Source organism: Canis lupus, chromosome 33, assembly GCF_011100685.1.
Source record: "Canis lupus familiaris isolate Mischka breed German Shepherd chromosome 33, alternate assembly UU_Cfam_GSD_1.0, whole genome shotgun sequence".
Classification (NCBI taxonomy): Eukaryota; Metazoa; Chordata; class Mammalia; order Carnivora; family Canidae; genus Canis; species Canis lupus.
In genome coordinates this window covers 24,209,755-24,232,433 of record NC_049254.1, presented here as the reverse complement: position 1 = coordinate 24,232,433, position 22,679 = coordinate 24,209,755, and the positions used below count along the sequence as shown (strand labels likewise).

The 22,679-nt window shown below is 34.9% G+C and overlaps 1 protein-coding gene across 3 annotated transcripts in view; it reads left to right on the top strand.

Annotated features, from left to right (window-relative positions):
• Positions 1 to 22,679, top strand: part of GSK3B (glycogen synthase kinase 3 beta) — a 201,717-nt gene that overhangs the window by 73,686 nt on the left and 105,352 nt on the right. The window lies entirely within an intron of this gene.

The following is a 22,679-nucleotide window of genomic DNA, read 5'->3' as shown; positions in this document are numbered from 1 at the left end:
TTATTAGCATTTTACATTAATGTAGACTTGTTACAATCAAACCAATATTGATACATTATTAGTAAATAAAAGACCATAGTTTACATAATAGTTCATTCTTTTTTTTTGTTTTTTTAGTTTTTTTTTTTAGTTCATTCTTTATATTGTATAGTCTCTGAGTTTTGACAAATGTATGAAGACATATGTCCAGTATTACAGTGTCTTACAGAATAGTTTCAGTGCCCTAAAAATTCCCTGAGCTCCATCTATTCATCCCTCTCCCTCTTTCCCCAACCCTTGGCAACCATTGTTTTTTTTTTTTATACTGTTTCCATAGTTTTGCCTTTTCTAGAATGTTATGTAATTGAAATCATATAGTATATAACCTTTTCGTTTTGGCTTTTTTCACTTTACAGTAGACTATATGCTTGCAAAGCTACTCATGGCATGATAGCTCATTTCTTTTTAGCACCAAATAATATTCCATTGTATCCATGTACCACAGTTTGTTTATCCATTCACCTATTGAAGGATATCTTGGTGGCTTCCAGGTTTTGGCAGTTTTGAATAAAGCTGCTAAAAACATTCATTTGCAGGTTTTTGTGTGGATATAAGTATTCATTTCATTTGGATATATACCAAGTAGCACAATTGCTAGATTGTATAAGAGTTTGTTTAGTTTTGCAATAAACTGCCAAACTAAACTATCCTCCAAAGTGACTATACAGAATGATTTTATATTCCTGCCAGCAGTGAAAGAGATTTTCTATTGCTCTATATCCTCATCAGCCTTTGGTGTTGTCAGTGTTTTAAATCCTAGCAATCCTAATAGGAGAGCAATAGTATCTCATCTTAATTTGCAATTCTCTGATGATATATGATGTTGAGCATTTTTTTTTTTAGCATTTTTTCATATACTTATATGCTGTGTATCTTCTTTGATGAGGTATCTTTTCAAGTTACTGCCCATTTTTAATGGTTGCTTGTTTTCTTACTGTTGAGTTTTAAGAGTTCTTTGTATATATTTTGGATAATAGTGCTTTTCTCTGATGTGTTGCAGAGATTTCTCCTGAGTCTGACTTGATTTACATTAGCAGAAGTTTTAAATTTTAATCAGAAGTCTAAGTTGTGAATTTTTTCTTTCATGGATTATGCTTTTAGTGCTGTATCTAAAAGGTCACCGCCAACTCCAAGGAAACGTAGAGTGTCTCCTATGTTATCTTCTATGTGTTTTGCAGTTTTGCCTTTTACATTTAGGTCTATGATCTATTTTATTTTATTTTATTTTATTTTTCTATGATCTATTTTAAGTTAATTTTCGTGAAGGTTATAAAACCTGTGATTACATTCATTTCTTTACATGTGGCTCTCAGGTATTTCAGCAGTTTGTTGGAAAGACCATCCTTTCTTCATTAAAATGCCTTTGACCCTTTGTCAAAGTTCATTTGACTATATTTGGTGGCTGTTTCTGGGCTCTATGTTTTGTTCTAGTGATCCATTTGTATACTGTCTTTTTTTTTTTTTTTTTTAACTGTAGCTTTATGGTAAGTCTGAAGTCAGTTAATGACAGTTATTTTTATTCTTCAATGTTGTGTTCGCTATTGGACTTAATATTAAGTCCTTCTATCCATGCACATGAAATATGTTTCTATTTATTTAGATTTTTGGTTTCTTTCCTCAATAGTTTTATGGATTTCCTCATGTAAATCATGTATATATTTTGTTGGATTTATACTTAAGTATTTCATTTTGGAGGAGTACTAAAATCATACTGTGTTTTTAATTCTAAATTCCATTTGTTCATTGCTGGTGTATAAGAAAGCATTTGACTTTTCTACTTTAAACTTGTACCTATGATCTTCTTATAATCACTTATTATTTCCAGGAGGTTTTGTTTTGGATTCCCAAAGATTTTTTTTTACATAGAGAATCAGGTAATTTGTAAACAAAAGTAGTTTTCTCTTTTTCCTGTTTATATAGTTTTTATTTCCTTTTACTGTCTTACTGTATTCTGTACAGTGTTGAATGGGAGTGGTGAAAAGTCTTTTTTGTCTTGTTCCTGTTCTTAGTGGGAAAACACCTAGTTTCTTCCCATTAAGTATGTCAGCTATAGATTTTTGTAGATGTTCTTTATCAAGTTGAGACTGTATTTTGCTGTTGTTGGATAAAGTTTTCTGTAAATGTTTGTTAGATTGAACTGATCAATAGTATCATTCAGGTCAACTATGTCCTTATTGATTTTCGGCTTACTGGATCTATCAACAGCTGATAAAGTACAATAATGGATTTATCTATTTTTCCTTATGATTCTATTAGTTTTTGCCTCAAATATTTTGATACTTTTTTGTATCAAAAAAGGTGCATATACATTAAGAATTGTTGTCCTCTTTGAGAATTGATGTTTTCATTATGTTAAATGGCTCTCTTTAACTTGCTCTGAAGTCTGATTTGCCTGAAATTAATATAACTTTTCTAGCTTTCTTTTGATTAGTCTTAGAATGGTGTATCATTCTCTATCCCTTTACTTTAAAAAATTTTTTAAATACAAAATATATAACATTAAGCTTACCATCTTAACTATTTTTTCTAGGTTTGTTTTTTTTTTTTTTTTTTTGCTGAACTCTTCCTTCCTTAGCTTCCTTGAGGTCTAGTTGACAAATTACATATATTTAAAGGGTACAGTATGATGATCTGATATATGTGTATACTGTGAAATGATTACTACAATCAGATTTATTAACACATCACGTAGTTATCTTTTTTGCATATGCATGTTGGTGAGAACACCTAAGATCTATTCTCTAAGCAAGTATCAGGTATATAATACTGTATTATTAACTATAGTTACCATATTGTATATGAAATACCTAGAATTTCTGCATCTTTTAACTGAAGGTTTTCCATTTTCCTCACTCCCCCAGCCCCTTGTAATCACCATTCTACCCTCTCTGTCTAGGAATTTGACTTTTTTCTTTCTTTCTTTCTTTTTTTTTTTTTTTTAAGGATTCTACATATAAGCAAGTTTGTGCCTTTATTGTTCTCATTGGAAGTGTGAAGTTTTTAATTTTGATTTAGTTTCATTTGTCTGTTTTTGCTTTAGTTGTTTGTGTTTTCTGTATCCCCAAAAGAAGGAAATCCTATCACCACAAGGATGAACTTTAAGGACATTACTCTAAGTGAAACAAGCTAGTTACCAAAGGTTAAGTACATTGCCAATTCCAGTGTTGTGAAGTTCTTCCCCTGTATTTGCTTATAGGTTTTTTAATAGTTTTAGGTTTCATGTTTAGGTCTTTAATTAATTTTGAGTTAACTTTTTGTTTGTGGTGGAAGTAAGGGTTCATCTTCATTCTTTTGCTTCTTGGTCCAGTTTTTCCAACACTCATATGCTTAAGAGACTGTCTTTTCCCTGTTTTTTAGTCCTGGCACCATTGTTGAAAATTATTTGGCAATACATGAGGATTTATTCTATTCCAGTGGTCTACAAATTTGTCTTTTTTTTTTTTTTTTTACATATTTGTCTTTTTTTTTAATTTATTTTTTATTGGTGTTCAATTTACTAACATACTGAATAATCCCCAGTGCCCGTCACCCATTCACTCCCACCCCCCGCCCTCCTCCCCTTCTACCACCCCTAGTTCGTTTCCCAGAGTTAGCAGTCTTTACGTTCTGTCTCCCTTTCTGATATTTCCCACACATTTCTTCTCCCTTCCCTTATATTCCCTTTCACTATTATTTATATTCCCCAAATGAATGAGAACATATAATGTTTGTCCTTCTCCGACTGACTTCACTCAGCATAATAGCCTCCAGTTCCATCCACGTTGAAGCAAATGGTGGGTATTTTTCATTTCTAATAGCTGAGTAATATTCCATTGTATACATAAACCACATCTTCTTTATCCATTCATCTTTCGTTGGACACCGAGGCTCCTTCCACAGTTTGGCTATCGTGGCCATTGCTGCTAGAAACATCGGGGTTGCAGGTGTCCCGGCGTTTCATTGCATTTGTATCTTTGGGGTAAATCCCCAACAGTGCAATTGCTGGGTCGTAGGGCAGGTCTATTTTTAACTCTTTGAGGAACCTCCACACAGTTTTCCAGAGTGGCTGCACCAGTTCACATTCCCACCAACAGTGTAAGAGGGTTCCCTTTTCTCCGCATCCTCTCCAACATTTGTTGTTTCCTGCCTTGTTAATTTTCCCCATTCTCACTGGTGTGAGGTGGTATCTCATTGTGGTTTTGATTTGTATTTCCCTGATGGCCAGTGATGCAGAGCATTTTCTCATATGCATGTTGGCCATGTCTATGTCTTCCTCTGTGAGATTTCTGTTCATGTCTTTTGTCCATTTCATGATTGGATTGTTTGTTTCTTTGGTGTTGAGTTTAATAAGTTCTTTATAGATCTTGGAAACTAGCCCTTGATCTGATATGTCATTTGCAAATATCTTCTCCCATTCTGTAGGTTGTCTTTTAGTTTTGTTGACTGTATCCTTTGCTGTGCAAAAGCTTCTTATCTTGATGAAGTCCCAATAGTTCATTTTTGCTTTTGTTTCTTTTGCCTTCGTGGATGTATCTTGCAAGAAGTTACTATGGCCGAGTTCAAAAAGGGTGTTGCCTGTGTTCTTCTCTAGGATTTTTTTTTTTTTTTTTTTTTTATTTTATTTAAGATAGTCACAGAGAGAGAGAGAGAGAGAGAGGCAGAGACACAGGCAGAGAGAGAAGCAGGCTCCATGCACCGGGAGCCCGACGTGGGATTCGATCCCGGGTCTCCAGGATCGCGCCCTGGGCCAAAGGCAGGCGCCAAACCGCTGCGCCACCCAGGGATCCCCTTCTCTAGGATTTTGATGGAATCTTGTCTCACATTTAGATCTTTCATCCATTTTGAGTTTATCTTTGTGTATGGTGAAAGAGAGTGGTCTAGTTTCATTCTTCTGCATGTGGATGTCCAATTTTCCCAGCACCATTTATTGAAGAGACTGTCTTTCTTCCAATGGATAGTCTTTCCTCCTTTATCGAATATTAGTTGACCATAAAGTTCAGGGTCAACTTCTGGATTCTCTATTCTGTTCCACTGATCTATGTGTCTGTTTTTGTGCCAGTACCACACTGTCTTGATGACCACAGCTTTGTAGTACAACCTGAAATCTGGCATTGTGATGCCCCCAGATATGGTTTTCTTTTTTAAAATTCCCCTAGCTATTCGGGGTCTTTTCTGATTCCACACAAATCTTAAAATAATTTGTTCTAACTCTCTGAAGAAAGTCCATGGTATTTTGATAGGGATTGCATTAAACGTGTATATTGCCCTCGGTAACATTGACATTTTCACAATGTTAATTCTGCCAATCCATGAGCATGGAATATTTTTCCATCTCTTTGTGTCTTCCTCAATTTCTTTCAGAAGTGTTCTATAGTTTTGAGGGTATAGATCCTTTACATCTTTGGTTAGGTTTATTCCTAGGTATCTTATGCTTTTAAATTGGCAAAGAAGAAGTCAAACTCTCCCTCTTCGCTGATGACATGATACTCTACATAGAAAACCCAAAAGTCTCCACCCCAAGATTGCTAGAACTCATACAGCAATTCGGTAGCGTGGCAGGATACAAAATCAATGCCCAGAAATCAGTGGCATTTCTATACACTAACAATGAGACTGAAGAAAGAGAAATTAAGGAGTCAATCCCATTTACAATTGCATACATATTTGTCTTTATGCTAGTTCCATACTGTCTTGATTACTATTGGCTTGTAGTTTGGTTTCAAACCAAGAAGTATTAGACTTCCAACTTCATTCTTCCTTTTCAAGATTGTTTTGGCTATTTGGGGTCCCTTGAGAGTCTATATAAATTTTAGGATTTTGATTTTCTATTATTACAAAAAATGCCATTGGAATTTTGAGGGATTGCATTGAATCTCTGTATGGCTTTGGATAGTATGGACATTTTGTTATTAAGTCTTATAAACTACAAGCATGGGATATGCCTTTCCACTCATTTCTGTATTCTTGAATTTCTTTTGGTAGTGTTTTCCTCTCTTTTTCTGCTTTATTTTTGATTTAGCATTTTCTATGATTCTATTCTCTCTCACAGGATCTATTATAATTTTTTAAAACCTTTTTCAGTGGTTGTAGTTGAGTCTGTAGTGTATACTTATAACTTTATGAAGTGCACTTCAAGTAATTCTTTCACAGATGGTGCAATTACCTTATGACAGAGTATTCCCAGTTTCTTTGTTTTTTGTTTTTTGTTTTTTTCCTCCTCTGGCTTCTTTCAAGATTTCTTCTTTGTCTTTGATCTTTGTGTTTTGAAAATGCTTGGGTATAGATTTTTTTTTTTTTTTGTATTAATCCTCTTTTGTGTTTTCTGAGCTTCCTGAATGTGTGGTTTGGTGTTTGACATTAATTTTGGGAAATTCTCAGTTGTTGCTACTAAGGCTTTTCCTGTTCCCTTTTCTCTTGTGATATTCCCATTATGCCTATTTTACAACTTTTATAATTATCTCACAGTTCTTGGATATTCTCTTCTTTTTCATTCCCCCCCCCCCTTTGCATTTCATTGTTGAAAATTTCTATTGGCATTTCTTTAGTCTTACTGGTTCTCTCCATGGCCATGTCCAGTGTATTGATCAGCCCATCAAAGGCATTGCTAATTTCTATTTACAGTGGCTTTGTTTCTAGCATTTACTTTTAAATCTTCTTAAAGTTTCCATCTTTCTCAGATTACATTACCCATCTGTTTTTGTGTGTTACCCACTTTTTTTCATTGGAATCCGGAGTGTATTAAATCAGTTATTTTAAATTCCTCATCTGATAATTTCAACATCTCCACTATATTTCAATGATTTTGGTACCTGCTGTGTGTATTCACACTTTCATTTTTGTCTTTTAGTATTCTTTGTAATTTTATGTTGAGAGCTGATATGATATATTCAGTAAAAGTTACTTAGGTAATTAGACCTTTATTTTGAGTTTTTATCTGGCAGGAGGTAGACTGTGTTTATTGTTTGTTGTAGCTGTAGATGTCAGAAACTAAAATTTCCTCTGGTATCCCTTTTATTTTGTCTCCTGTTGCTTTTGGATTTCCTGAGAGACTTCTTAAATAAATTCTGAGACATGCATTTCTTTCCATTGTGTTTCCCCATTATTATAGAGGAATCCTATTTACATGAGGTGTGACAAGAGGGAAAATGTTCTGTAGTCTTAAAATCAGTCTGTTTATAGTTGTTTATAGTCTTAAAATGAGTCTCTTAACCTGTGCTTTGGGCTTGACCTTTATAAATGCTTTTCAGTTTTTTGTTCCTCCTCTTCCCTCATAGGTGAGGTGAGAAAGCTAGAGGGGGCTGGAGTTTTATAACTAACTTCTTGCACATGGAAAGCTAGATGAGATTAGAATTGGGTATTTCTCTTTCCCCACTTCTAAGTTTAGAGAAGGCTAGAGTTGAGTATTTCTTTTCCCCCAGTTCAATTAGTTTAGAATAGTTTTCCTTGAAGGCAGGTGTTAAGAACAGAATACTCGGGGCCTGTTTGTAAATGGCTACCTTTCTGTTTCCAGTAGGTTTTTCCTAGATGTTCACTGTGAGAACCTGGTAGGGCTCCTAGAGATAAAACTGAGACAAGTATGGGGTCCTCTCTGGAGCTTTTAACTCCTAGACTTGTTCATACTGCTCCTATGTCAATTACAGTTTAGTTTTCCTCTACTGGTACTGGCTCTATAGGCAATTTCTACTCCTGGGCCTCTGCTTCAATAAGCTGTGATTCTGTGTATCTGCCTGTCTGTCTCCAGGTTTTAGGGCAGTAGTTTTACCATGTCACCTCAATTCTTAAGATTTAAGAAGAGTTGTTGATTTTTCAGTTTGTTTAGCTCTTCTCTTGTTATGAAGATGAAAGGAATGACTCCTGAGCTCCTTACATACTAGACTGGAGACCAGAAGTCCTTCCTTTGCTCATTTTATTTGTCTTTTTATTGTTGAATAGAGTTCTTTTTTCTGGATACAGATCCCTTATCAGATGATTAATCTACAAATGTTTTATCTAGTGGGTAGGGTAGTCAGTAAAGCCTCATTAGACATAGTAAGTATTTTGGCTTTAACTCTCTTCAAAGTGGGGAGCAAAGGAAGGGCTTCTTATATTTTATATATCTTATATTTTAAAACATAAGATCACAGTGCCTGCTTTGTTGAATGTAGATGGAAGGTCAGCAGAGGGAAGCTGAAAGACCATATAGCTGAACACAGGTAAGCTGGAAGACTTAGACTAGAGAGGTGGTGGGAAATGATAATATCTTGGGGAGACACACACACGCACACACACACACGTATTTTTATTATTTTTTATATTGAGATAATTGTAAATATACCTGCGGCTGTAAGAAATCACACAGAGAGATCCTGTGGACCCTTTACCGTTTCCCTCAATGGTAACATCTTGCAAAATTATAGTACCAATATCACACCTGGTATATTGACATTAATACAATCCACCAGTCTTGTTGAGATTTCCCCAGGTTTACTTGTACTGATTTGTGTGTGTGTACTTTTATACAGTTTTAACATTTCTAATTTTGTGTATTCACTAGAACAGTTCCATCATCACAAGGATCTTCATATTGCCCTTTTATAACCATAACCATTTTTCTCCCTGCCATTCCTCCATTCTTAACCTGTGGTTTAAACCCTTGCAACAACCAGTAGTCTGTTCCCCATATCTATAATTCTGTTATTTCAAGAATGGTCTATCAGTGGAATCAAATACTGTATGTAACCTTTTGGAATTGGCTTTATTTGCTCAGCATAATTCTCTGGAGCTTAATTAAAATTGCTGCATATATCACAGTTTTTTTTTTCTTCTGAGTATAGTATTTCATAGTGTGGTATACTACGGTTTATCTATTTACCTGTTGAAAGACATCTGGTAGCTATTCTGAATCATACAGCTATGAACATTCATTTGTAGGTTTTTGTGTGAACATAAATTTCCACTTCAGTGGGCTAAATGCCTAAGAGCACAATTAATTGCTTAGAATCTTGGAGATTAAAAAAAAAATCCTGGAGATATACACATACACACACACACACACATTTTTTAAGATTTTGTTTTTAAGTAACCTCTATACCCAGCATGGGGCTCAAACTCACAAGAGTCATATGCTTTACTGACTGAGCCAGCCACATGCCTTTTGGATATATTTTGAAGGTGGAACCAACAGTATTTCTTGATAGATTGAAGGTGAGGTCAGAGAGAAAGAAGATTCAAGATTTTAAAATTTTTAATCTGCGCAGCTGGATGAGTGAGATTGTCAATAATTGAGACAGGATATGGGTGGAGCAAGTTTAAGGAAGATCAGGAATTTTGCTCATGACATGTCAAGTTGAGATGTATATTAGACATAGGAGAATTGGTAAGTAGTCAGTTGGCTAAAAGATTCTGGAGTACACAGGACAGATCTAGTCTGGGGATACAAAACTGGGAGTCATCATCAGCCTTTAAAGTCCTGAAATTGGAAGAGATCAAATAGGTACTGAAAAGCGGTGAGAGACCAAGTTCTGTCTACTCCATTGTTTAGAAAATAGGAAGATTAGGAAGAACTAGCAAAAGAAACAATGTATTTGGCTAGGGAGGAAGGAGAAATTGTGGAGAAAGCATTTCAAAGAGTGACCAACTGATCATCTATTTTTGTGGAAACCATAATTATAGCATATTGGCATAATCCCTGTAGTAGCGTGAGATTTTAGTTGAGTTGTATTCTGGTGGTATATAGGATAATATATCTCCTTTCTAGTTTATTTTTAGTAAGGAAGAAAGGAGTTTTTGAGTTTTTGTTGGTGTATTCAGAAAAGCTTATGGTCCAAGGGAGGAATTGCTAGTTAATATCCAACTTAATTGTGTACGCTTTCATGAAAAACCTTTTAAATTTAATGAAGAAGTGTTATCTTTTCAGAACTCTCACATTTTTTTTTTTTGATACCTCCGAAGGCACTTAACATTTTCTCTTATGTGGTATCATTATTTGATACTTGTGTCTTTGTCTCATTTTTGAATTGTAAGTGCTTTCAGTACGAGGTCCTGGTTTATTGTCAATGTATTCCTCAAGCATATAGTAATAAATGAAGTTGATGGAGTTGAGTTACATTTTGTCTTGGTAGTTAAGAGCATTGGCTTAGGAATCTGACTCACCTGGTTTAAATCTTGTGCCTATTCTTTGCCAGCAAATTCCTTAATCTCACTATGCCTTCACCCCCTTTCTAAGTGGGAATTCATATTGTTGCCTACTCAGTTGGTTTGTGGAGAGGATTAAATGAAGTCAGGAAGATGGAGCTCTTAGCAGGGTACCTGGCTCTTGATTCTTAGTAATCCTGTAGTTTTTGGCACCGTCATTGTTAGGGAATAATAATATTTTTACTGACTTTCAGAGATACAAGGTTAAATCAGTGTTGTAGGTTAAGTTAGAGTTGACTTACACGCTTAGGCCTCTGACCACTAAGCATTTAAGAACCCTCATTTTAATATTTACTTCAATCCATATTAGCTGGCTGGGAATAGAAGTCCTTTAGGCTCTCCAGGCATCCTTTCTGTCGTTTCCCTTTCCTTTTAATGTGCTGGGCAAGTTGTTTGTACAACTGAGGGGGAAAATTTGCATGCATGAATCCTGTTTATTTTTCCTATAAAATTGGGATTTTGGGATGCCTGGGTGGCTCAGCGGGGTGAGAGTCTGCTTTTGGCTCAGCGCATGATCCTGGGATCCGGGATCTAGTCCCACATCTGGCTTCTTGCAGCGAGCCTGCTTTTCCCTCTGCCTCTCTCTGTGTGTCTCTCATGAATAAATAAATAAATCTTTTTTTAAAAAAGTGGGATTTCTTTGTAGAAAATTTTAAGCCTCCTGAGCAGTATTTTAGAACTATAATTTACAATTTAGATTTTTTATTTATATACTATCTAATTATAGTAATGTCAAAGAAAAATGTTATTCTAAATTTCTAGAAGATTAGTTGAAATTAGAAAGTCCACTCTAGAAAGGAGAAAAAATGAGTGGGAAATATCAGAAAGGGAGACAGAACATGAGAGACTCCTAACTCTGGGAAATGAACTAGGGGTGGTGGAAGGGGACGTGGGTGGGGGGTGGGGGTGACGGGTACTGAGGGTGGCGCTTGATGAGATGAGCACTGGGTGTTTATTCTATATGTTGGCAAATTGAACACCAATAAAAAATAAATTTATATATAAAAAAAGAAAGTCCTCTGTATGTTTATATCTATCTATATAGATATAGATAGTACATTTAAAAATATATATATACATATATATATACTAAATACAAAAGAGATTGAATATATAAGGAGCTTTCTTTCCTTGGCTTCTAGAGCAGGAGATGGCTAACTGTGCACCTATTGCCTATTTTTGTAAATAAAGTTTTATTGGAACATAGACACACCCATTTCTTTACATATCGTTGTTGACTGCTTTTCCACTAGAGTTAAGTAGTTGCAATAGAGACTATGGCCTGCAAGCCAAAGTATTTATAATCTGGCCCTTTATAGAAAATATTTGCAGACCCTTATAATAATACCCTTGCAGCACTAGAGTATTAGTTTGGTGGTTTATCTTTTACAGCCTTACACATTCTCGGTTTCTTGTATGATTGCTTTTCATCTGTCTGCCTACATGTTGATATTCTCCAGGATCTTCTTGGGAATGTCTTTTCTGTCATGGGGCTTATGTGACACCACTGCCTAGGTTCTATTGCCTGACTAGTTTATTAGTGTCCTTTGTAGACTTTTCTGTTGCTGGAAACTCTGGCTACTACTTTTTCGTATTTTACAGGCAATTTTAATCTACTCCTGTGGCTTCAAGAACCATGTAGGCCTCTTACTAGAGGATAAAATGAACATATTAGATTGCTTTCTGGACCATTCCATATCTGTGTCCTTCAGTCATTTCAATAAATGTGTCCCAAACTGAACTCCTTCCTTCCGTCTTCCAAAACAGCCTCCTAGGCTAGTGAACTCTATGTCATGTTTATAGTCACATGAGTCAGAAGCTTGATAGTTATCACTCCCCTCTTTTCAGTTACCAAACCCATGGCAGCAGGCAATCAAATAACTCTTGATCTGCCTCTCAGTTGATCTGCCATTCTCTTCCTTCTATCTTTACTCTTTCTACCTCAGTGCAGGGCCTAGTTTAATTTATCTTCTTTTTTTTTTTTTTTTTTTTTAATTTATCTTCTTTAAAAAAATTATTTTATTAACCAGTGATCTTCCCAAAACAAATCTCTTGCTTAGAGCAGATTGGTTGTTCCTTATGGCTTGTAGTATTCAAACCTTTACTGCTGTATTTAAGACTTTCCACTTTCCAGAATTAAGGTCCCTTTCCAGAATTTTTCAAGGTACTAATTAAGCCACTGTTTCTTAGGTCCAATCCCCATTTACCTGTAGCAGTTTGTGAATGAGCTAGAGTTTTCACGTTGTATTGTAATTGTTGGATTGGCTTACCCATTAGAATATGAAACCTTTAAGGACTGTGAATTTTCATACACTCAGAGCCCTGGCTCTGACACATTCAGAATATTTGTTTTACATGTGGAGTTATTTTGAGATGATATTCTAGCCAATTGTAGGGTATTTGGGGGCATCTGAATTTACTGTGGAATCAAAGATTTAGAGATGGATTAAACAATTTTTCAGCCCTAGTGTGATTACAAAGGATGGTTGATGGAACTTTGGATAATCCTTTTTCAAGGAAGATTTTATTTATTTTATTTGAGATAGAACATGCATGCACAAGAGAAAGTGGGGGAAGGGCAGTGGGAGAGGGAGAGAGAATTTTAAGCCAACACTTGTGCTCAGTGTGAGTTGGACTTGAGGCTCAATCTTATGACCACTGAAATCATGACCTGAGCCCAGACCAAGTCAGACGTTTGACTGAGCCACTCAGACACCCTTGGATAATTCCTTTTTGAAGAAGAGGATGTGTTTTGGAAAAATAGTCCTTGAAGCAAAACTTTTTTTTTTTTTTTTTTAAGCAGAACTTTTGAAGTCAATCCTATTTTACTGTATTTTATGAAAGTGGAGCTTTCTATGGTAGGAAAGATCAGTAGAATGAAATTTGGTGAAGAAAAGATGATAGCCATATCCACAGTATTATTAAGCTTGCTGGTTGTTAATTCACCTAAAAGTTAGCTTTTCCTTTATTGAACTTCACATAAGGGTGCATAAAGTACCCTTTTGGGAATCCTTTGACTGAATGCTTTTTAGCTCCTGAGAGGTTTTCACACACACACACCTCCCCCCACTTTTTAAAGTATGAGGTATCAAATGATGTGAAAATGAACCATAGCCTCTGTTTAGTGGAGGATATATCTTAATCGCTATTGGTTAAACCAAAAGAATAATTTTTTCCTTTAAATGTGGCTTTCAGGTTTTCTTATACAGGTATGGTATTTATTCCATCTTGAGTATTTCTTTTTTTAGATGGGAATGTTAAATAAGAATGTAGTTTAATTATAATTTTTTTTAATCTTTCCTATATTGGAAAAAATTGCATTTATATAGACATTGTTTTTCTACACTTGATTGTAGCCAAAAAGCCGAGAAGCAATGACAGATTGTTTTTCTAAAATGGATTTTAAATTTTTAATTATGATCCTATGGTAAGGAATACATTTTACGTTGCAGTCCAGTGCACAGAAAAATAACTGAAACAAGTTTGGTGAAAAAGTCCTTAATCTTACTATATTAAAGTTCTTATTCTTTTCTCTTCTCCTTACCACCCCATTCTCAATCCTGATTGGCTGAACCCACAATTTGGAAAATACTGGCAAGTTGTAAGGTAGAAGCAATTACAGAAACAGGGAATTTACTCTGTGAAAGACAAAGTAACCAGAACTTTGAGAGCTCTGTGACTAATACAGAATGATATACAAAAAAATTCATCTTTCCTGATAAGGCACTTACATAGTAGGTTAGTTGGACAAGTTGTGTGGGTGTGGATGTGTGTTTCTCTACAGTTACTAGAATGTAGTATCTGATTTTTGTAGGATACTTTTTGAAAAGTATTCTTTTGTATGACACCATTGAAGTATAGTTTGCAAAAATAAAACCAAGAGAATATATGATAAATTCCAAAAGATTTGTAGATACTGCAGGAAATAAGAGATCAGAGATTAGGGTGAGTTAGAGCAGCTAGGAATGGCCTTGTGAAAGAGGTGGGAGTTAAATAGGAACTTTAAGGATGGGTAGAATGTGTGTAGGTGGGAGGGAGGGTGCAGACATTCCAGTGATGGTGTGATCAGTGGCTTAGAATTGGGAATGAAATAATATGGTCAGAAAGAGTGAGAAGTGGAATCTAGTTATGACTACATTGGTTATGAGTGGAAGATAAGATGAAGCTAATTAGAAAGAATTAGAATATGAAGTGATTTATCTGATAGGACATAGGAAAATCTCTAGCTCTCAGGATTTGATTTGTTAATAACATTGCCATTCTAGATCTCTTTTGGTTGCTGTTTGCATGATACATCTTTTTCCATCCTTTTACTTCCAAGCTATTTCTGTCTTTGAATTTAAGGTATGTGTGCACTGTAGAGAATGTAGTTGGAGTTTTCTTTCTTATCCAGTCTAACAATCTCTGCCCTTTGATTGTGTGCTTAGTTAATTACATATTGTGTGGTTTTTGTTATGGTTGGAGTTACCTGTGCCATGGTGTTCTTTCTTTTGTTTATCTCTTATGTTTTTGTTCCTCTGCTCTCATGTATTGCCTTCATTTTTTAAGGTACCATTGTAGGGTCCAGGGTTGTGTTTTGTTTTATTTGTTTGTTTTAGCATTACAAAAATTATTTTCTTAGTGGTTGCTATAGGAATCACAATGTGCATTTCAGTCTGATTCAGGTTATACTAAATTCAGTAAAACATAGCACCTTTTCACAGATAGAGCTGCATTTTCTCGTCCCCCTTTTCCTACCATTATTGTCATGTGTGTTACATCTATTTATGTGATAAACTTAATAAAACACTTTTTGTAATTGCTTTATTCAATATACGTATTTGGTGAAATTAAGGGAAGAAAAATATATTTATATAGTCTTTTATATGTTCCTATTTATATTTACCATTTCTGTGATCTCCTTTCTCCTTGTGGATCAGATTACCTCCTGATGTCATTTCTTTTCAGTCTGAGAAACACTCATAGTATTTCTTAAAGTCAGGCCTTCTGTAGAGTATTCTCCAATTAAACATCAATCTGGAGGGGGGCCTAGGTGGCTCAGTTGGTTAAGTGTCTACCTTTGGCCTAGGTCATGATCTTGGGGTCCTGGGTTTGAGCTTTATGTTGGGCTCCCTGCTCAGCGGAGAGCCTGCTTATCCCTCTCCTTCTGCTGCTTCTCTCCCTCCCCCCGCTTGTGCTCTCTCTCTCTTTCAAATAAATAAAATGTTTTAAAAAATGATTTAAAAAATAAATCCGGGAATGTATTTTTCCTTTCATGTTCAAAAAATAATTTTTCTGTATATAGCCTTCCTGGTTGACAGGATTTTTAAATTTTATCTTATTTTTTGCCTTCTGGCCTTCATCAGTCTGATGATTAATCAGCTGTTTATTGTTTTTCCCATGTATATTATAAGCCTTCTTTTTGTTACTGCTTTCATGATTTTTTTTCTTTTTGTCTTCAGTTCAAAAGTGATGTGCCTAGATGTGAATTGCTTTGCATTTATCCTTTCGGGGCTCATTTAGCTTAGGGTTCATTAAGCTTTGTGGTTAATAGAGTAGTGTTGCTCATCAAATTTTGGGTGTTTTCAGCAGTTATTTCTTCAAATATTTTTTCTCCGTTTTCTTTTTACTCTTTTCTTTTTTGATGCTGCCTTTATACATATGTTGGTAGGTGTACTATTATCCTACATGAGGTTTCTGAGGCCCTCTTCATTTTTCTGCAGTCTTTTTTTCATTTTGTTCTTTCAGCTGGATAATTTCTGTTTCTCTATTTTTAAGTTCACAGATTTTTTTTAAAATGTCATCTCAAATCTTATCTTGTGCCCACAGTTAATCTTTCACTTTGTTACACTTTCACTTCTAGTATTTCCAGGTTTTAGAAGTTAGTATATTCTGTATTGAAATTTCCTACTTATGTAATTGCCATATTTTCCCTTAATTTTTAATACATGGAGTGGGGGTAAGCCTGGGTGGCTCAGTGGTTTGGCACCACAGGGTATGATCCTGGAGACCAGGATTGAGTCCTGCATCAGGCTGCCTGCACGGAGCCTGCCTTCTCCCTCTGCCTCTCTCTCTCTGTCTTTCTCTCTGTGTGTGTCTCTCATGAATAAATAAATAAAATCTTTAAAAAAATTTTTTTTAATATATGATTTCCCTTAACTCTTTGAATATATTCTCTATTTTAAAATTTTTCCCACTTTACTGAGATAGAATTGATATAAAACATTCTGTATGTTTAAGGTGTACACATTCATTTGGTGTATTTATATATTGCAAAATGATTACCACCATGCCATTAACTGTCACACCTTATAATTACCTTTTTTTTTTTTTGTAAGATTTTATTTATTTACTCATGAGAGACACAGAGAGAGAGAGAGAGAGAGGCAGAGACACAGGCCAAGGGAGAAGCAGGCTCCCCACAAGGAGTCTGATACGGGACTTGATCCTGGATCCTGAGATCATGCCCTGAGTTGAAGCAGACACTCAACTGCTGAGCCACCCAGGCATCCCTATAATTTTTAGCATTTCTTTTTGTGATGAGAATGTGTAAGATCTACTCTTTTAGCAACTTAGAAATATATATTTGGTATTATTAACTATAGTCACCACACTGTAGGTGAGATTCTCAAAACTTATTCATGTTGTAACTAGAAGTTTGTACTCTGACCAACATCTCCCCTTTTCCCTACTCTCCAGCCCCTGGAGAATAGTCTTTCTATGAGTTTGACTCTTTAGATCGCATGTATAAGTGATATATGGTATTTGTCTTTCTCGGCCTGATTTATTTCACTTAGTATAATGACCTCAAGGTCCATCCATGTTGCAAATGTAAGGTTGTCCTTCTTCTGGCTGGATGATATTCCTGTCTGTCTATATCACATTTTCTTTACCCATTCATCTGTTGATGGATACTTAGGTTGTTTCCATGTCTTGGCTTTTGTGAATGATGGTGTCAGTGAATGTGAGAGTACAGATGTCTCTTCAAGATAATGATTTTAATTTTGCAGTATATTCCCAGAAGTGTCATTGCTGGATCATGGTAGTTCTGTTTCTAATATTTTCAAAAACCTCCATACTATTTTTCATAGTAGTTGCATTAATTTAATTTCCTATTACCAGTGCACAAGGGTTACCTTTTCTCCACGTCCTTACCACCACTTTATCTTTTTGATGATAGCTGTTCTAACAGGTATGAAATGATACCTCATTGTGGTTTTGATTTGCATTTCCCTGATGATTAGTGATGTTGAACACTATCTCATTTAATCTGTTGGCTGTTATATGTTCTTTGCAAAAAATGTCTATTCAGATTTTTGCCCAGTTTTTAATTGACTTGTTTTTTTGCAATTGAGTTGTCTGAGTTCTTTATATATTTTGGATATTAACCCCTATCTCATATATGATTCAAAAATATTTTGTTCCATTATATAGGTTGCCTTTGATTTTATTGATGGTTTTATTTGCTCTGCAAAACCTTTTTAATTTGATGTAGTTCCCACTTGTTTATTTTTGCTGCTGTTGCCTTTACTTTTGCTGTCACATCTAAAAACTCATTGCCAAGACCAGTGCCAGGAAACTTATGTACTCCCTATGTTTTCTTCCAGGAGTTTTATAGTTTTAGATCCTTATGTTTTCCAATAGAATAGCTACTTTGTATTCTTGTCTGCTAAATCCAACAACTGTGTCTACCCAGAGTCACTTTCTGTTAGCTGCTTTTTTTTTTTTTAACCTAAGAGTAGGTCAGCTCTTTCTATTGTCTGCATGTCTTACATTTTTTTCTTTTTTCTTTTCTTCCTTTTTAAAAAAGTTTTTATATTTTTGACAGTTGGACATTTTCAGATGCTACATTGTAGCAACTCTGAACTCTGATTATTTTGTTTTTTGTTTTTTAATCCTCTGAAGGTTGTTATTTTGGGATTTTCCTTTTTTTCTTTCTTTTTTTTTTTTTGTAACTCATCTGCATCTAATCTGTAGAATACCTTCACAACTTGAAGCCCCTAATTCTGTTTTAATTTTTTTATTCTAATTTTAATTTTTTAGCCTGATTTTTTTTTTCAGATGCTGTGTCTGTATAGTTTAGTAGGAAACCAGTTATTGTTTAGAGATTATGCTTAAAACATCTTGAATTTATAAGGCTTCCATCATTTTTTTATTGTTCTATACATGGATGGAGGAGTCCATTTAAAATTTGGCCAGCTTTTAACTTGGCCTCAGCTTTTACTTTCTCAGAGGCCTGTTGGGATTCCCCTGCATGTGTGCACAGCTTTTCAGTCAGCCAGGAATATGTGGAGGGCTTATTTAGCCCCGCTGGGCCTCTCATGTCTAGGATCTATCTCCCTGTTACATTTCTTAAATGTTAGGCCAAGTCTGTCATTTTCCCCAGCTGGGACTTTATCCTCAGGGGAACAGAACTATGAGCTTTCTTCTTACTTTGTTTCTTATCAGATTTGCCATTTTTACTGCCAGTGCCACTGGACATGGGTTTTTCTCTTTTCTAAATGATGGTAGTGCCCTTCCAAGCAAAATTCCTTGTTTTCATGGCCAACTCTGCCCTGGTAAAACTGCCTCAACCTGTGAGCTGGGCGGTGGTGGTTGGAGACAGTAGCATCCTCTGGCAAAAAAAAGGCTGCTGATCCCTATTGTCCCAACTCCAGTGTCCAGCAGCTTTTCATGATTAAATGCTACTTGATTTGTTGTTGCCTTGATTCCTAGAGTCTTGAAATGTTTGTTTTCTACAATGTAGTCCTCTTTTTAAAATTAGGATTTCTTTCTTTTGAGAGAGCAAGAAGAGAGCTTACGCACTCATGTGTGAGCTGGGAGAGGGGCAGAGGGAGAGAAAGACTCTCAAGCAGACTCCCCACTGAACAAGAACCCTGGCCCCACCCAGGGTTGTATCTCATGACCCTGAGATTGTGACCTGCACCAAGACCAAGAATCAGACACTTAACTAAGCCACCTAGGAACCCTTAGCTTTTTTTTTTTTTTTTTTTTTTTTATATATACAACCCTAGCTTTTAATAGGTGTTTTGAAGGGGAGTGGATTTGCCACATCTATTTATTCCACTACAGCTGGAAATATTGTCTCTTTTTAAACTTTCTAACTTCTTATTCCTTCCCCTGTGTCTTCCAGGCCCACTGTAATTTACTCTAGTCGGGCTTTCCTTACCACTGTTCCCCCTAAAGCACTTTTGTAAGAGTCACAAGCATCCTGCATTTACTCTTTGCAATTATCAGTTTTCTCTTTTTATCTTAATCAACCTTTCAGCAGCTGTCCACATAAATGGTCACTCCCTTTTTCTGAAAATGTTTTTGAATTGGCTTCTAAGATAACATTTTCTCCTGTTTTTCATCCTACTTCATTGACTCCTCCAAGTGATCTACTCCTTCTCATACCTCTGAATATTTATTTATGTATTTTGGTCTAAACTTCTTCCCCAGATGATGCCGTTGGGTTCCCTTGCTTTAAGTTTCCTTTATGAAGGTGATACATACAAGCTTCAATACAATCATGGAATTTTCACTTGGATGTCCAGTAAACATTTCAAACTTCAAAGATAGAAAACAGAAATCTTGAACCACTTTCACCATCAAATTTATTCTCTTCAGTTTTTAGAATGATCTTTTTAAAAGGGTAAATCAGATTATGTCATTTTCCTGATCAAAACTGCATTGGCTTTCCTTTACATTTAATGTAAAACTCAGTTTATTACCATGATTAAAACAGGTTATAGACCTACCCCCTGCCTACTTTCTCTGAACTTTTCTTCTCTTCCTTTACTCAATGTGCTACAATCATGTAATTCTTCTAGCTATTTCTTGAATGTGTCACGTCCACCTCTAGCCATTTACATTTGGAGGTTCCTATAAGCTGCAGTGTTCTTCTCTCATATTTTCACATGGTTCTCATCATCATATCATACACATTTGTGTTCAGATCTTACCTCCTTTGTGAGGTATACTCTGACTTCCCTATCCAAAATATAGCTGCTTGTCCATTTTATACTCTGTCTCCTTACGGTATATGAAAATACATTCTTCCTCACTGTCCTTCATAGACTGTAAGTTTCATGAAGATAGGAACTTTATCTTGTTCACTGCCATATCTTTAACACTATGAACGATGTCTAGCATAGAATAGATGCACAATATTTGTAGAATAGCTGTGTTCTCTATAGAATTAGTATGCCATTAGTGAATTAATAAAGAATGACTCAGTAACAATGGCTAGGCTTGTGATAGTTGTATATTTATTTTCATTCAGGCGTTAACTTTGTTTGCCTAATGTTGGCATGATTAATACTTATAAATGTTACTCTGGGAAATTTATATTTTAGACCTTATAGGGAATTTTAAGATGAGAAAATTTAAGACTTAAAAAGAATAGAATCTGATAAAGTAAGGTCCATGTATTTGCTTCACTTACGCATTCTTTCCAGTAAAAGTATCCATAAACGTATACAACTTCCATTATCTGAGAATTTAATAGTTCTCTTTTATAACTCTCTTAATGAGTCCGGAAAAATAGCTTATTTTAACATAGTTGGCTCTGTTGAAAAACAATCTTAAATGTATGCACATCATGAGAGCAGTGAGTCTTAGCTTACTAGCAGTTCTTCCACAAAACTAGCTACGTAGATGTGAACTGGCAAAGTGCAGACACACTTCCAGACTTAGCATCAGTTTAAAATGCAAATAGACATAGTTTTGAAATGGTTAAAGTTTTTTGTGTTCTTCTCTACCACAGTCAAAATTCAGAATGTGACCTATCTTTATCAAAGCAATTATACTGTATAATTGTGTGGTGTCTGCTTATTTCTTCAGCTATAAACATTTTATAACAAGTAATGGGATGAAAGATTGATGTTCTATAAAAGAATTTTTTACTTTTTTTTTTTTAAGATTTTATTTATTCAAGTGAGACACAGAGAGTAAGGCAGAGACATAGGCAGAGGGAGAAGCAAGCTCACTGTGGGGAGCCTGGTGCAGGACTTGATCCCAAGACCACAGGATCATGACCTGAGCCAAAGGCAGAACCTCAACCACTGAGCCACGCAGGAGACCCTAAAATTTATCTTCTTTGTTAATATATACTCTTCAAATTTATGACTGCAGAAACTTATTTTGTTTTTTATGACTGCAAAAACTTATGTTGTTATTTAAGCATCATATTATTTAATGCTTTCTTTTCATGAAGAATGAACATAACTTTGAAACTCCCCAAAGGAAAAATTATTTGTGTGGTCTATAAATTTATCAGGACTGTACAATTTCTAGTATGCCATATTTTAACTTAGCAACTGAGCCCTTCTTATGAGGTTCTCAGATTTTTCTTTCCTTTTTTTTTTTTTTTTTTTTTGTAACCATATCTTGGAAGATGGCAGGGCTTGTCAGAGCCCTTTGCCCCCAAATTCATTTATTCAGTAAGGAGTTTGATTTTTATTACACTTGTGAAAGACTACAGTAGTAATAGTTCATTCCAGATTATCTCTTACATATTATACACACTGCTTCTCAAGCTATTAGTGGTGAAGTATTAGTTTAAAAATTTCCAGTTCTGGGATACCTGGGTGGCTTAGTGATTGAGTGTCTGCCTTTGGCTCAGGTCGTGATCCTGGGATGGATTCCTGCATCAGGCTCCCCGCAGGGAGCCAGCTTTTTGCTTTGCATATGTCTCTGCCCCTCTCTCTGTGTCTCTCATGAATAAATAACATCTTAAAAAAAAAAAAGCTTTCTAAGGTTTTAAATAAATATATATTTATTATATTATATATTTTATTTAAAACCTTAGAAAGCTTTTCTAATACATATTAGAAATATATATAGAAAATATATTTCTATATATATAGAAAATATTTTTCTTATTTAATAAAAATATTTTTATTTTTTATTTTTATTTTTATATATAAATAAAAAATATATTTCTATATATAGAAAATAATAAGTATATATATTTCCAGCTCATCAAAGAGTGATATTGTTGTAAAATACAAATCAGTTACTAGAAAAGTGAAATTTAAAAAAATACAAAATGTAAGCCCCACTCTTTATTATAAGATTCACAGATATGAAATGATTCTGTCAAATTGCTCTAAAACATTCTAAGCACTTATGTTCAATTCTGTATCTTGCAGAATAGTAGAAACTAGACTAGTAACAGACTATTAACAGATCAGTCGCAGGTTAGCAGTGGTCTTATAGACCATACTTTTTATTTTGTTTAAAATTTTTTTGGTATTTTTTTAATTTTTAAAATTTTTAATTAAAGTATAGTTGACATAATATTAAATTAATTTCAGGTGTACAACATAGCGATTCAACAATTATATACATTATGAAACTCTCACCACAATAAGTATATTACAGTATTATAGACTATATTCCTTATATTTTGCTTTTCATCTCCATGACTTATTTATTTTACACGTGGGCAGTTTGTACCTCCTATTCCCTACTTATTTTGTCCAGGTCCCCACCCCCAGACCATACTTTTTGGAAACATATCCATA